Below are 14,754 nucleotides of genomic sequence, written 5' to 3'. Positions count from 1 at the left end.
AGCGGCATCAAATTTGAAGACACCCAAGATTGTTGTAGGGACCAGATTGGGTCCGAAATCTGGCCAATTATCCTCTAGTGTGGGGGGCGGGGCTTAAAGATAACTCATTTATTTATCTACCAATCCGGATTGGGATTACCACCAAAGTCTAATTACTTCTTCCTTCGTTCATCACCTACATTTTTTTACGAAAATTCCATCCAAATCTCTGCCAGGTCTCACAGAACCCGTATTCAAATCAAGGACACACACAAAACATTTACTAGACCAACAAAAGTTACACACTGCAGCTTTAAGCGGCACCAGTCAGCGTTTCACATTTACAGCAGCATCATGACTCGTTAAAGGGACGACTCGGAAACGACTAAAACGTCCCGCTGTGAAAGAGACATAAATGTGCCGAGCGCGGTTAAATCCTATTTCCCCAGGAAGAAGCCATTTTCACAGCATTTTTTTTTTTCTTCTTACAAATGAAAAGAGCGTTCTTAAAGTTCACTGAGACTCGAGGCGCATTTTGTGCAGCTCCCCAGGTGTGGAGTATTTCCATGCAAATGTGGTACAACGGGTTAGAATATGGCCGACGTACGGCGGGGGTGGTGGGGGGGGGGGGGGGGGATACCGCCCTTTAGAGCGCTACGCTAAAATAAGTTAGCGTCCGAGAGTCAAAGCCAACAAAGAGGCTTTTATCGCCGGTGTCAGGAGGTAGGTGGAGAAGAAGCGTGCGGATCGTACCATTATTAAGCGATTTATTTCTCACGGCTGCTGTTGGCTGACCCTGAGGCTTGACACTCTAAATGTAAAACATGCTGGTGCCCTTGCACTCACTTCACACAGGAAAATTCTTGAATTGTCCCTGTCGTTCTCTCTCTCTCTCACTCTACCTCTCTTCTGGAATGATTTCCTCAGAAATATGTCTCTCTCACCTCCTCCCCCTCACGTAATCCACAAGGACAGACATTCATGACGAGAGCAAAGTGGGACAAAAATGGGAGATTTAGTCTGCTGTGTGAGAGGAGACCTGTGGTCGTGGACCGTTCTATTCTTGGTGTAGACGCCAAATCAGCCTTCAGTGAGCACAAGGTTTATCCACTCTATTACTACTGCTTAATTTTACTACAATTACTACTATTACTTTCTTTGTGTACACTTTTTTTTAAACTAATTTATAACAAACCTAATCTATAACAGGGCTATTCAAGCTTTTCAGAAGGCTGTCCAGCCAGTGGGCCGATCCACCCCTGTACTACTATTGTGTGTTGCGTGTAAAGTTAATGGATACAAATAGATACAAAATGTTATCAATAATTTAGCACTTATTTATTGAAATGGCTGCTAGTTTTGTGCTAAAAAGCTAAGAAAGCTAACAAAAAGCTAACAAAACCACCAACATTCAGGTACAATACAATTTGCGTATAGTGCGAAAAGGTTACAGTTACAGTAGCACCAACATTTTGGTACAACAGTCACAACTGGCTCTTACAAAATTAGAGGTAACAATATAAACAACATTATGGTGCAATGGCCACAAAAGGCTATTTTTGCAGAAATATAAGCAACATTACCAATAATATTCAGGTACAGTTGCTACAGTTGGCTCATAGTGCAAAATATTCTGGTACATACATAGACTGCCTATAATTACAGCTGTACTAGTATTTGCCTAAAAGGGACGCAAAGTATCACAAAGTGTCAAAAATTGGCGAAGCTACGGTTTTATTGGCTTTTTAATAATACATTCATAAGTTATGGGTTAATGGGCCACGGGCCGTACCAAATTGCTTAAAAGGCCTTAAGTTGAATAGCCTTGATCTATAATCATATTAAATCCACTTGATCAAGTCCTTCAGCCTTGTTTATGATTCGTCTTAATTTATTCAGGCTTAATGCAGTCTTGCATAAAGTCCTTGAAAGCGATACTTGAGCAAAAGTACAAGTATCTTACAAGGAAGTGACTTTGGTAGTTAAAGTTTTAGAATATTATTTGAGTAAAAGTCTTAAAGTACCTGACATTTACTGTATTTAAGTATCAAAAGTAATTTTCTGATATAAAATGTAAGTATTCGAAGTAAAAGTATAAGTATTGATTGACCGTTCTGCCAAGATCAGGCCTAGGTGTGTTTTAAGTCCATTTGGAGCTGAAATCTGCGGCTAACAGCTGAGCGGCTAACAACTGGTGCCGCTAAAAACAACTAGCGACAACAAACAGGCATTACGTCACCAACTCAACTTTTATTTTGTAGTAACGAGAAGGGGAAGATGGTTAAAGGAAATGAATCAAAGAAAAATAGTACACATTTTATTTTAGGATATGTAGTGTAAAAGTTAACCACATCAACAACGTTAGCGCATGTTAGCGCATGGCGCGTTTCCATGGCGACAGACCAGAAAAAGGCACGCATGACGTCATGTTTACGTGCCGCGCCACCGGAGTCCAGGCACCGTTTACCAGTTAGCGTTAGCTCAGTTAGCTCCTTTAGCGCCGTTAGTGCTAGCTGTTTATTAAAGGAAAAGAGCAGCGCTACAAAAAAACCAGTGTACCTGTGTACTGCGTACGTGTGCCTATGTTTTTAAAGTTTAGCGTTACTTTGGAGACTCGTTTTAACAATCGGGAGACACGTAAACATGACGTCACGCGGGTCATTTTCCGGTCAGTCGCCATTGAAACGCATCATGCGTTTAACGTGCGTTAGCGTTGACGCTGTTAACATGCCTAGCAATATCAGAAATATTAATAATGGCGTAAAGTACAGATATTCTACTTAAATACAGTAACAAAGTATTAGTACTTTGTTACATTACAACACTGGCTTAAAGTCAGTGCCATAACTCAAATATGGAAGAGGTTTCGGTTTGTTTTTATCGTTGCAATTCAGAGATTAAGATGTCAGTCGACCCTCGGATGAAGTGCGAAGCTGATGGAAGATGTTTGCTGTCAGAAAACATACCAGAACTCAACTACTCCGCAGCAAAAACCATTCCTCATTTCCTCACGTCTTACGGGGCCTCGCTTCTCATTTGGCCCCGAAGAATTTAATGGTGTCTAGGCGCGCAGCCAGGCAGGCAACTGTTGTTGTGAGGTGGAATAAAGCAGCGTTTGGGAGGCAATCCGCGATGACAAGTGACAACGGTTCCACACACAAAGTGCCTCCTCCTCCTCCTCCTCCTCACGGAGACTCATTAGGGTGTGGAGCCGAGAAAGGAGCAGCCATGCAAATCAACCTCTGATCAGTCAAAGTGACACAAAAACAAATCTGGTTTCCCCGACTCGCGGACAAACCCGAAGGCAGACAAGCCGCGCTCTCTCGCTCGCCTCCCCGTCGGAGGAGATAGTACACGGAGAGAGGAATCAATAAAGTTTGCCTTCAGCAAGAACGAAACAGTGGGTTTTCAATGGCCTGATGCGGGCGGAGGGAAAAATGCTGCCAATACTTCTTTGTGCTGCGCTCGCATTGAAGCGCTAACCTTTACTTATAGCTTCATTCAGAGCGGACAAATGAGAGGCATTCATTCGCTTTAAAAAAAAGTGATATTTGTAATTAAGCGTATATATTGCATGGACGGTGGTGGATGAACACAGTGGTTTGCTACTAATCAGCAGCTGCAATAAAACGTTCATCTTTTTTTTCCTTGAGATAGTGACTGAACTGCCTATTAGGCCTCCTCGGTATAGTGGAAATTGCAATGTCAACAAATATACCTACAGCAAAAGATATATATATAGCTGATAGATTGTTGCTATAGCGCTGGTTTTGTTGGCAGGAACCTAGCATAAAGGGAGTAAAAGGCTTGTTTTCTATGTGCAGCCTTAACACCCTAATACACGTGTCAAACTCGAGGCCCGGGGCCCAGATGTGGCCCGCCACGTCATTTTATGTGGCCCGCGAGTGATTAATTGGTCTTAAAAGTCTGTGTTAAAATAGGTCTATGCTGCTTTAAGGCGTGCGTTGACCATAAACTACATTTCCCACAATGCACGGCGACTGTGTGACCCGCAAAGTGACGGCATCCTGCCACTAGATCGCAGTGTATCATTGTATATGCATCATGCGACGAGTGAGTAATAGTAATAAATACAGAAAGTTATTTAGCGATATGTTACGTAGAAGTTACCTTTATTTTACATTATATTCGGTTACATTTAGTTACATTTATTCTGTATGACAGTAACATCCGGCCCTTTGAGGGTCACCATTATGCTGATGTGGCCCTCAGTGAATCCCCTGATACACGTTTTATTTTGTCTTTCACGATGGTCGCCATGTCAGCGGCACGGATATTCTTGCCGCGTCTTGTTCGTGGGACTGGCAACGCTACACGTAAGACGCCGACCAATCATCGCTAGCGACAATACGCAAGTCCACAACTTGTGGTTGTGGTCGTCGTTTGAGAAGACGTCAAAGAGGCAGAGGTACAGTCGCCAAAAGCTCAACCGAACATCATTCGGTCTCGCTATTCGAGCTAACGGCGGCAGCGCTCTGTTCTCCTATTGGTCCTAATGTCCATGCTAGACTTTTCCCGTTGGGGTGTCACTGAAATGTGTTGGGCAAAAATCGGCGTTGAATTTGTGTCGTCTGATCACCGGCTTAAGCCGCTATGAGGTTGTAATCTCTCATGAGCAGCTGTTCAAGAACAGCCTCACAGAACGGTTTTCTTAACGTGTCCAACGATGATGTTATAATCCAGATAAGACAAAGCATATTTGCGTGACCCGTGTGCTGTGAGAACCCAGACTTCAGATTCTGGAGTGAAGAACAAACGTTTGCTCATTGAATTTCACGGCACAACGTTCCCCCCCGTCCGCCGGCTAAAACAGGAAATGCTCGCAGCTCCCCAGCGACTGCTCTCTGACCGGTCTGTCAGCACGAGCCACCATCCTCGTACCACCTGTAACTGGCGGCCACTGAGGTGTAACAGAGGAAGCAAGAGGGAGGCTAACGCGTGGCTCCGCTGAGGGACAACAGCGCGAGGGGGTCAGCTCGGTGCTTTCACAGCTCAGATCCTGAACCAGATGATCCACTAAAAAAAACAAAACTATTTTATTCTCACTTCTTGTCACTGGGCCGGGACGACTCTCTCTGGACTGTTCAGAAATCAGCCGTTAGCGCCGCAGATAATGGATTTAATTCAAACCAACATCCCGGCTAATTAGCACATAACAGCTACTCATCAACAAAACCATTTTGTCCATTTCAGAATCTGGACATTAGCCAATCATCGCGCAGCCTGCTGTCACTGAGGAGGTTTATTTTCAGCTGATTTATTTTGATATTTTTTTGCATGTACTTTTGTTGGTAAATTTAGAATAAATTATCCATTGTGTGACTTGGGTTGAAATTAGTAGTAGTAGAGCAGCATCTGTTGTGGCTGACTTGTTAGCAAGAGTTGCTAATGTTGCTAAAGCAATTTAGAGTCTGCTGTTGATAGGCGCGCTAAGTCTTAAAAAAAACAAAAAAACATTTGCACAACTGTCGCTTGAATATTCGATCAAGCAATGGATCCACGACGCAGTTTAAGCTAACTGTGACAAAGTGCGACGTACCCCCAGACTGCATCTTCATCCAACCGACCACTACTTTGTTTCTTGGTTGGTTAATTGTTCCTCCAGTGTAGTCCACATTGTGATGTGGTGGTTAGCACCGTCACCTTGTGGCTAGCTTGATTTTGACTCCAATTTATATGGATTAACATCAGTCAGTCAACGAAAAATCCACAGTAATGTGTTACTTCTGTGTTGTGTTAGCTAGAAAAGGTAGAAAAATGAACATCTCCAACCCACACATTTTAGCGTCTCCATAAAACTGATGGCAACATTTAAAAAAAGGGGACACATTCAGGCTCCTGAGTGTCCAGCTGCTAGCATACGTTTAGCTAGCCCACAAGTCCTGACCTCAAATTAGAAGTGCTTCCTAGTTTAAGAACATGTGTGTGTGAGTGAGAGTGATATAAAGTGCTGGACACAGAAGTGCTGTACAGCTAAATATAAAATGCCGAATGTGAAACGATGATGAAAAGCACTTTGAGTGAGTTATATAAGTGTTACATAAATACCATTCAATTTGCATTTCCATTTAGACACCGATACGCCAACGACACAGACATGTGAATGTGAATAAAAACATGTCCTCAACTGTCCCTGTACGAAGCAAATACCATATGGACTGTAACATACTTTCCATGTTGTGTATCTGTGACATATTTACAATATACTGTACTCTATGTGTACACGAATAGTACAACTACATATACAATTGTTACTAATTGAACAAATCTGGGAATTACCTTGAAAGTTTGGCTGAATTCGGCCGCGTTGCCCATAATCCATTAAAAGTGAAGCTTAGCTTCCTGTAAAATGTCAAAGTCAAATATGTACTGCGTTGTATTTATATTTCAACACTAAACGTTCACGAGAACACGATTAAAACAACTCTCTATGGGACAAATGAGGCAAAAACGTCACTTTCACGGAAGCTCGGCTTCTCTGGGAGTAAATGGAGCGCTGGGCTTCTGCGTGATGATTGGAGGAACTGTCTGAAAGGCAGGGCCAGTTTTTGATTGACATCGTTGCGGAAACATACACGACAGTCTTGGGTGGAGACGGTCGGTCGAGAAATGGCTTGTAGTTGCGTGTTATTTGCTCGGCGATGTAGCCTAATTTTCATTTGTACATATACACTGTAAACAAAAGCAATATTATAGCATTTCAGTTTTACATAATTAACGCATTTCTTTGTTCTAGTTCTTTGTTTGTCGAACAAACATTTTGGACGACATACTAAAGTATGACTTTTTTGTCAAATTTTGACAATTATTTTTATTTTATTTACTTTTTTTTTAAATTGTGGATGACACACTATAGTATGACTTATTTTTCAAATTTTGGGAAGAAAATGTATTCACTTTTTTGACTATTTTTTTTTTTACCTTTTTTGTCAAATTTTTGACAAATGTTTTTTGGACTTCTTTTGTCAAATTTTAGACAATTTTTTTTATTTTATTTACTTTTTTGTCAAATTTTGGACAATGTTTTTTAGACTTTTTTTGTCAAATTTTGGACAACATTTTGCGGGTCTTTTTTTTGGACGACATACTAAAGCATGACTTTTGTCAAATTATAATTTTTTCATTTTTTTTGACAAATTTGGACAATTTTTTTGGGACGACCAAAAACAATCAGAAGAACAGTAAAGGCCTTGTTTCCACTGTGCAGGTTGGAACGCTTTCTCCACCGTAGGGCGTTTGGGCCAGATGTTGACAGCTGCGCGTGCTACGTGGCTACATAGCCGTCATACCAGCGTAGCTCGCCAATCATTAATGATAACAATAGACAAAGGGTAACAATGGTTCTAGGGTAACTAGTTCTTTGTTTGTAGAACTTATGTATAAATAACTGGGACCTGAGACCCCAAGTGCTTTTATCCAACAATCCAAAATCCACTATGAAGACAATAAAAGGCTAAACTTCGTTCCATCAGAGGGTTCATCTACGCCGCCTGTCTCTGAATCGATGCCATACAAATACATTTCACTGAAAGAGAATGAGTATAAACCAGTTCCCGATTCCACTTGATGACATGATAATCCATACGTCAAAAGGCCCAGCCCTGGAACGCCTTAAAGTCGAGACGAAGCTCGCGCGATTCTCGGGAGCCGATCGATTTGCAGTGAACGGGCAGCCTGCCAAACACCGACGCTGCAATCTATTCAACCGTGAGCCGAGGAAACAGGCGGACTGAGGTGTGAGCAGCACAACGGTGAATGACAACGGTTCAATAAGTCATCACTGAATCATTTCTGCTATTAGCTAAGCCCGAGTAGTTCATCATACGTCTACAGCGAGGTTTCTCCAGTGCACAGGGCTAGAAACCTCTCGCTAAACCGAGACAGTGAACGCACCGCGGAGGTTCTAACGTAATTAAAAGCTATGAATTTAAGTCACACTCTAATCTAACGGTCACAGGAAGAGAGAGAGCCGTCCGAGCCGAGTCAGTAATCTTTACATCCGCTCGGAGAGCTCCACGCCGTCGCGCTAAATAATACATTGTTTTCTCCTCGTCTCGCTCTCTCTCTCTCCTTGTTCACGAGCCGCTAAATTACCTCCCACACACTAGTGTGGTATAGCCGTGCCCTCGCACCACATGAAAGCTGGAAGGTGGGAGTCAAAGAATAAACGGATTCTCTCTTTCCGCATGGGGGTCATTATGTGGACGTGGCCCTGGGAACGTCCCAAAGAGAGGTTATGCGGCACGGTCGCCATAAAGTGAGCCTTGGGCCGGACGACAACATTTTTTTAAGGGCTTGAATACAAATGTTTGGGAAACTGCAGTGTTGGCTCCTCAGGTGCTACGGTAAAATAGGAACAGGAATAAAAAGCTGCTGCTCTCAGAGATCCAAAAGTTGTCCAGAAATGAGTGAAATCTGCAGATAATTCGCCAAAACAACAATCAGAAGAACAGTAAGGCCTTGTTTCCACCGAGCGGCACCGCGCAGGTTGGAACGCTTTCTTCACCGTAGGGCGTTTGGGCCAGATGTTGACAGCTGCGCGTGCTACGTGGCTACATAGCGTCATACCAGCGTTATTACCCAGTTTGAGTCCTGGAAAGTGTTGTGCTACAGCGAGCAAGTCCAGTTGGACAATTTATTTTTTGACTTTTTGTTAAATTTTGAGCGACATACTAAAGTATGACTTATTTTTTGTAAAGAAAATGTATTCACTTTTTTTACTTTTTTTTTTTTTTACTTATTTTGTCAAATTTTGGACAAATTTATTTATTTTTATTCTTTTTTACTTTCTTGTCAAATTTCAGACAACATTCTAAAGACTGAGTTTTTTGTCAAATTTTGACAATTATATTTATTTTATATACTTTTTTGTTAAATTTTGGACGACACACTATAGCATGACTTATTTCTCAAATTTTGTGAAGAAAATGTATTCACTTTTTTTACCTTTTTTTTTACTTATTTTGTCAAATTTTGGACAAATTTTTTACTTTTATTTTTTTTTTACTTTCTTGTCAAATTTCGGACAACATACTAAAGACTGAGTTTCTTGTCAAATTTTGGCAATTATATTTATTTTATATACTTTTTTGTTAAATTTTGGGAAGAAAATGTATTCACTTTTTTGTCACATTTTGGACTATTGTTTTTTAGACTTCTTTTGTCAAATTTTGGACATTTTTTGGGGTCTTTTTCGTCAAATGTTGACGACATACTGAAGTATGACTTCAAATTTTCGCAATTATTATTGAAATTTTTTTTTTGTCATATTTGGACAAACAATCAGAAGAACACTAAGGCCTTGTTTCCACCAAGTTGCACCATGCAGGTTGGAACGCTTTCTCCACCGTAGGGCCTTTGGGCCAGATGTTGACAGCTGCGCGTGCTACGTGGCTACATAGCCGTCATACCAGCGTGGCTCGCCAATCACTAATGATAACAATAGACAAAGGGTAACAATGGAGGACGTCCAACAGTCCGTGTTTGTTCTTTGTTGGCACGTGGTCGTCCGTCACGCAGAAACAGACGAGCTTTTGTGTTTTGTTTTGTTTTCTCTGTGGACCAATCGGGGGACTCCAGCGTGCTTTACTCCGCCCCTATATGAGCATGACAACTGAGCTTAGAACCCCAACGGAAGGATGCCAACAAGCTTGGTTAAACTAAACCAAACTGTGCCGCAAAGGAAGGGAATCAGGCAGAGAGACTAAAATACGACAGACAAACAGACATGTTGTCTTGTCCTTTCAGCGCACGATCATTAAAAATTTCATTTTTTTTAACGACCACAATCAGAGTTTAGTAACGTGATCGCAGCAGGAATGAAGGATTTATTGGATATCTATTGGTGGATCTTGACGATACATGATCTCGGCGGCCTGAAGGCATCAACCATGAACTCAAAAAAAAAACATGATTAGACTGGTTGATAATATTCTTGCCTTCTTTATTACCTGTTTTCTTTCGCCAAAGGCAGCAAAAGTCTCTCTCTCGCTGCTTCGCTCTGACTCCAATTATCTTCCAGAAAACTTTGACAATCACACAGCGACTGAATTTATAAAGGGTGATGCATTGATCCAGCTGATGAAAGATTTATCAGAGAAACTTTTGATGAGCTACATCAAATTGAATCTCTGTTGTCAAAAACACCTGGCTGTCATCACCATATATGAAGGCACCTGCTGCATTCATCATATGTGCGAAAACAGCTCAAAACACAGCATCAAAACCAAGGAGGAAGATTATGATGAATAAAAAAATCAATGTCAGCTCTCTTTCATAGACACACACAGTTCACTGGAGACTCACCGGGCTTTCATTACGAGCTAAAGTGTCTCAGGAACCACAGCGATAATACTTAACCCCGTGGCCTTGAGCACTTAAGTACATGTTACCACCAGTTGTTAGGAAAGTAAATGGATTACATTTCCTCAGACTGACAGTGAAGTGTCTACAATCTGTCTAACTCTGAAACTTTCTGCTGATTTCCCTCCTTCTCCTCTCTTAAGGCGTCCACATCTGTACGTCTCACAGAGTTTCTATAGAAGCTGCAAGGTGTAAAAATATCATCATCTGACCATTTCTGTGTTGGATTGACCACCGGCACACCCCCAGTTTGAGTCCTGTACAGTGTCGTGCTACAGCAAGCAAGTCCAGCTGGACAATTTTTTTTTTTTTTTTTTTTTTTTTGTCAAATATTGGACGGCGTACTAAAATATGACTTTTTGTCAAATTTTGGACAACATACTAACCTTTGACTTTTTTGTTAATTTTTGGACGACATACTAAAGTATGACCTTTTTGTGAAACTTTGGACGATGTACTAAAATATGACTTTTTTTGTCAAATTTTGACAATTATTTTATTTTTTGTCAAATTTTGGACAACATTTCGTTTGCAACTTTTTTGGTCAAATTTTGGACGACATACTCAAGTGTGATTTTTTGTCAAATTTTGGCTTTTTTTTTTTTTTTTTTTTGTCAAAATTTGGACGACATACTAAAGTAAGACTTTTTGTCAAATTTTGTACAACATACTAACCTTTGACTTTTTTGTTAATTTTTGGATGATGTACTAAAATATGACTTTTTTGTCAAATTTTGACAATTATTTTATATTTTTACTTTTTTGTCAAATTTTGGACTAAATTTATTTTGGGACTTTTTTGGTAAAATTTTGGATGACATACTAAAGTAAGACTTTTGTCAAAATTTGGACGACATACTAAAATATGACTTATTTGTCAAAATAAAATGGTAGCCATGGAAACATGCTTGAAGTAACATGAGGGAATCGGCTGCTACACACACACACACACGTACACACGAGCACCCAAAGACTACGAGGACATAAGAAAGAGAGGAAAATCCCCTGGTGAGATTTGGCCACTACTGGAATGGAATGTGAGATCAAATACGTATGAAATGTGAGTCTGATGCCGAACCTCGTTACAGTATGAACAGGAAGCACAGGCTTGTAGCTACATGTGGAGAGAGCACACGGAAACCCTGCAAATATGACTGCACCTGTCCATTACGGTGGACTCGTACCTACGCCCTTTGCTTTATCAGAGCAGTGTTTCTAAAACGCTGCTTAAAAAAAGGTGAACTTTGTCTGACAACGTATAAATGACATTGTAGCGATCACTGACTCACAACTGTCCTGTCTAAACTTATAACTTCATACTATTGTTGTATATCTGCTCCTGGTCTTGACCTCACCTCCCATTTTATAATAACATTTGACTCTGGGCCTCAAAGAAGGATTTCTTTGCAGGAAACCTTTATCCAATTCTGAAGCTTGCAACAAAGAAAAAAGCAAAGCAACAAACCCTCAGTGAAGTTCAGCAACGCAATGACGCCACATTCAAAGTCAATGAGACGTGATTCAGTCGACTCCTCCACCACATATACATAAATACATGTGTGTGAGAGAGTCATTAAAATGTCCTAAGATGATTTGATTTAAAATTACGCTCAAAGACGATTATGGAATAATTGATCAATAACCGTTAAAAAAAAATATTCCCCTCTTAATGAACCTTTAATGCGTCAGCAATCACCACAGTCCACTGAACACCAGTCCAACACTCTTCTGAAAATGAGCGCGTGACAGTTGTTCATATATAAGTCGTGTTTATCGCCGACTAAAACAACATCAGCCGCTGCTGCCACTCTCTGCGGTGCTTTCACTGATCTCTGTAACATTAAAGACCTACTTATATATGTATGTTTCTTAGCTACGGAATAGCAAATATAATCATTGAAAATGACTCGTTTTGGTTTGTGTACATTTGAGAAAATCATCTTTCGGAAACACTGATTAAAACATTTAAACCTGACTCTGCTATGATATGAAACGATAGAGTTCGTCTCTGTAGCCTGAAGCTCTGCGACTGCACCTTTAGTTTTGTTTGACAACGGGAAACAAAACTACAACTAAATATATCTTGTCAAATTTCGGACGACATACTAAAGTATGACTTTTTTTGTCAAATTTTGACAATTTTTTTTTTTTTTTACTTTTTTTGTTAAACTTTGGACGACACACTATAGTATGACTTATTTCTCAAATTTTGGGAAGAAAATGTATTCACTTGTTTGACAATTTTTTAGACAAAAATTTTTGGGGGACTTTTTTGTCAAATGTTGACGACATACTAAAGTGTGACTTTTGTCAAATTTAGGACGACTTACTAAACTGATTTTTTTGTTAAATTTTGACAAATTTTTTATTTTTTTACTTTTTTTTTGTCAAATTTGGACAAATGTTTTTTAGGCCTTTTTTTGTCAAATTTCGGAAATTTTTTTGGGACTTTTTTATCAAATGTTGGCGACATACTAAAGTGCGACTTTTTTCAAATTTTCACAATTATTATTTTTATTTTATATTTTTTTTGTTCAAATTTTGGACGACATGCTAAAGTATGACTTTTTTGTCAAATTTTCACAATTATTATTTTTATTTTATTTTATTTTTTTGTCACATTTTTGGACGACATACTAAAGTTAGACTTTTTTTTCTCAAATGTTGACGACAAACTAAAGTGTGACTTTTGTCAAATTTTGACAAATTATTATTTTTTTACTTTTTGTCATATTTTGGACACATTTTTTTACTTTTTTGTCAAATTTTGGACGACATACTACAGACTTTTTGTCAAATTTTGGACGACATACTAAGGTATGACTTTTGTTAAATTTTGACAACATTTTTTTTAACTTTTTTGTCAAATTTAGAAATTTTTTTGTGACTTTTTGTCAAATTTTGGACGACATACTAAAGTATGATTTTTTTTGTCAAGTTTTGACAAAAACATTTTTTTTTACAGTATTAGTAACATTGAAGACCTACTTATATATGTATGTTTCTTGGCTCTGGAATAGCAAATATAATCATTGAAAGTGACTCGTGTTCATTTGAGAACATCATCTTTCGGAAACACAGATTAAAACATTTAACCCTAACTGCTATGATATGAAATGATAGAGTTATTTCATAGAGATTTCTGTAGCCTGAAGCACTGCGACTGCACCTTTAGATTTGTTTGACAGCGGGAAACAAAACTACAGACTAAATACAGAGGCCTGCACTTCACATGGATCCAGCTCACTGCTGCTGACATGACCAACAGGAGCTGTTCCCGCTTCAGGCCCAAACGAACCAAACAGCCCCCAAAAAGTCATAAATCCACAGCCAGGTACTTATTAAAAAGTCGACGGCACAGCACGGAGACGACACCTGAGCCCAAGACAACCATGAAAATGTTGTTGCTGGATCAGAAGCGTATAACAAATCACCCTCAACTGCTTTCATCTTCTAACATTATTGCTATCAGGATGCACAGATCCCCGGAGGGCGGTGAGGCGATTCTTTTCCTTTTTTTAGACTCATCAGCCACGTTTATGTGTTTCTGTGATGAAGTGAATTATACCAAGGAATACATAAAAATATGAAATTGGATTTTTTTTTTTTTTTTTTTATCCTTGTTTGGCCCTGAAGTCGTGACACGAGTCAAAGACGGGGAAATAAATATAGTGAATAAATAACTGTTAATGAACAGGTACTTTCCTCATGTTTTAATCAATAGATATTTCCAATCCAATCCAACTTTATTTATAAAGCACTTTATAAACAACAGCGGAAACAAAGTGCTGTACAGAGATAAATAAACGAAACAAACAAAACGTACAAAGGTGTGACCTAATACACCTACACTCTTAGAAATAAGGGTTCCAAAAGGGCTGAGGTTCTACCTGGAACCATTTGCTACTGAAGAAAGGGTTTTTCAAGGGTTCTTGGTAACACTAATGGTTCCAGAGAGAACCATTTTGATCCAGAGAACTCTTAAAAACCTCTTTCTTGGATTAAGGGTTTTAAAAGGGTTCCATGTGGAACCAAGGGTTATCCTATGAGGACAAGCCCAAGAACCTTATATGGTTCTACTTAGCATAAACAAAAAAGATGCAAGGAACACATTTATAATCTTTAGTAATCGTCTTTTCATTCAATTCTATAAAAATATATTAATTATAATAATTATAATGATATGACTGCTGCTGTATACACACAAACGCTCCCTGGGCACGTTAACGGCTTCAGCGTTAACGCACGCTAACGCATGGCACGTTTCCATGACGACTGAGCGGAAAAAGACGCACGTGACGGCATGTTTACGTGACTCCCGATTGTTAAAAAGAGTCTCTAAAGTAATGCTAACCTTTAAAAACAGGCACACATACGCAGTACACGGGTACG

The sequence above is a fragment of the Microchirus variegatus genome (genome assembly GCF_963457635.1).
Source record: "Microchirus variegatus genome assembly, chromosome: 4".
Taxonomy (NCBI): Eukaryota; Metazoa; Chordata; class Actinopteri; order Pleuronectiformes; family Soleidae; genus Microchirus; species Microchirus variegatus.
Note: the sequence above shows the minus strand (reverse complement) of the source record.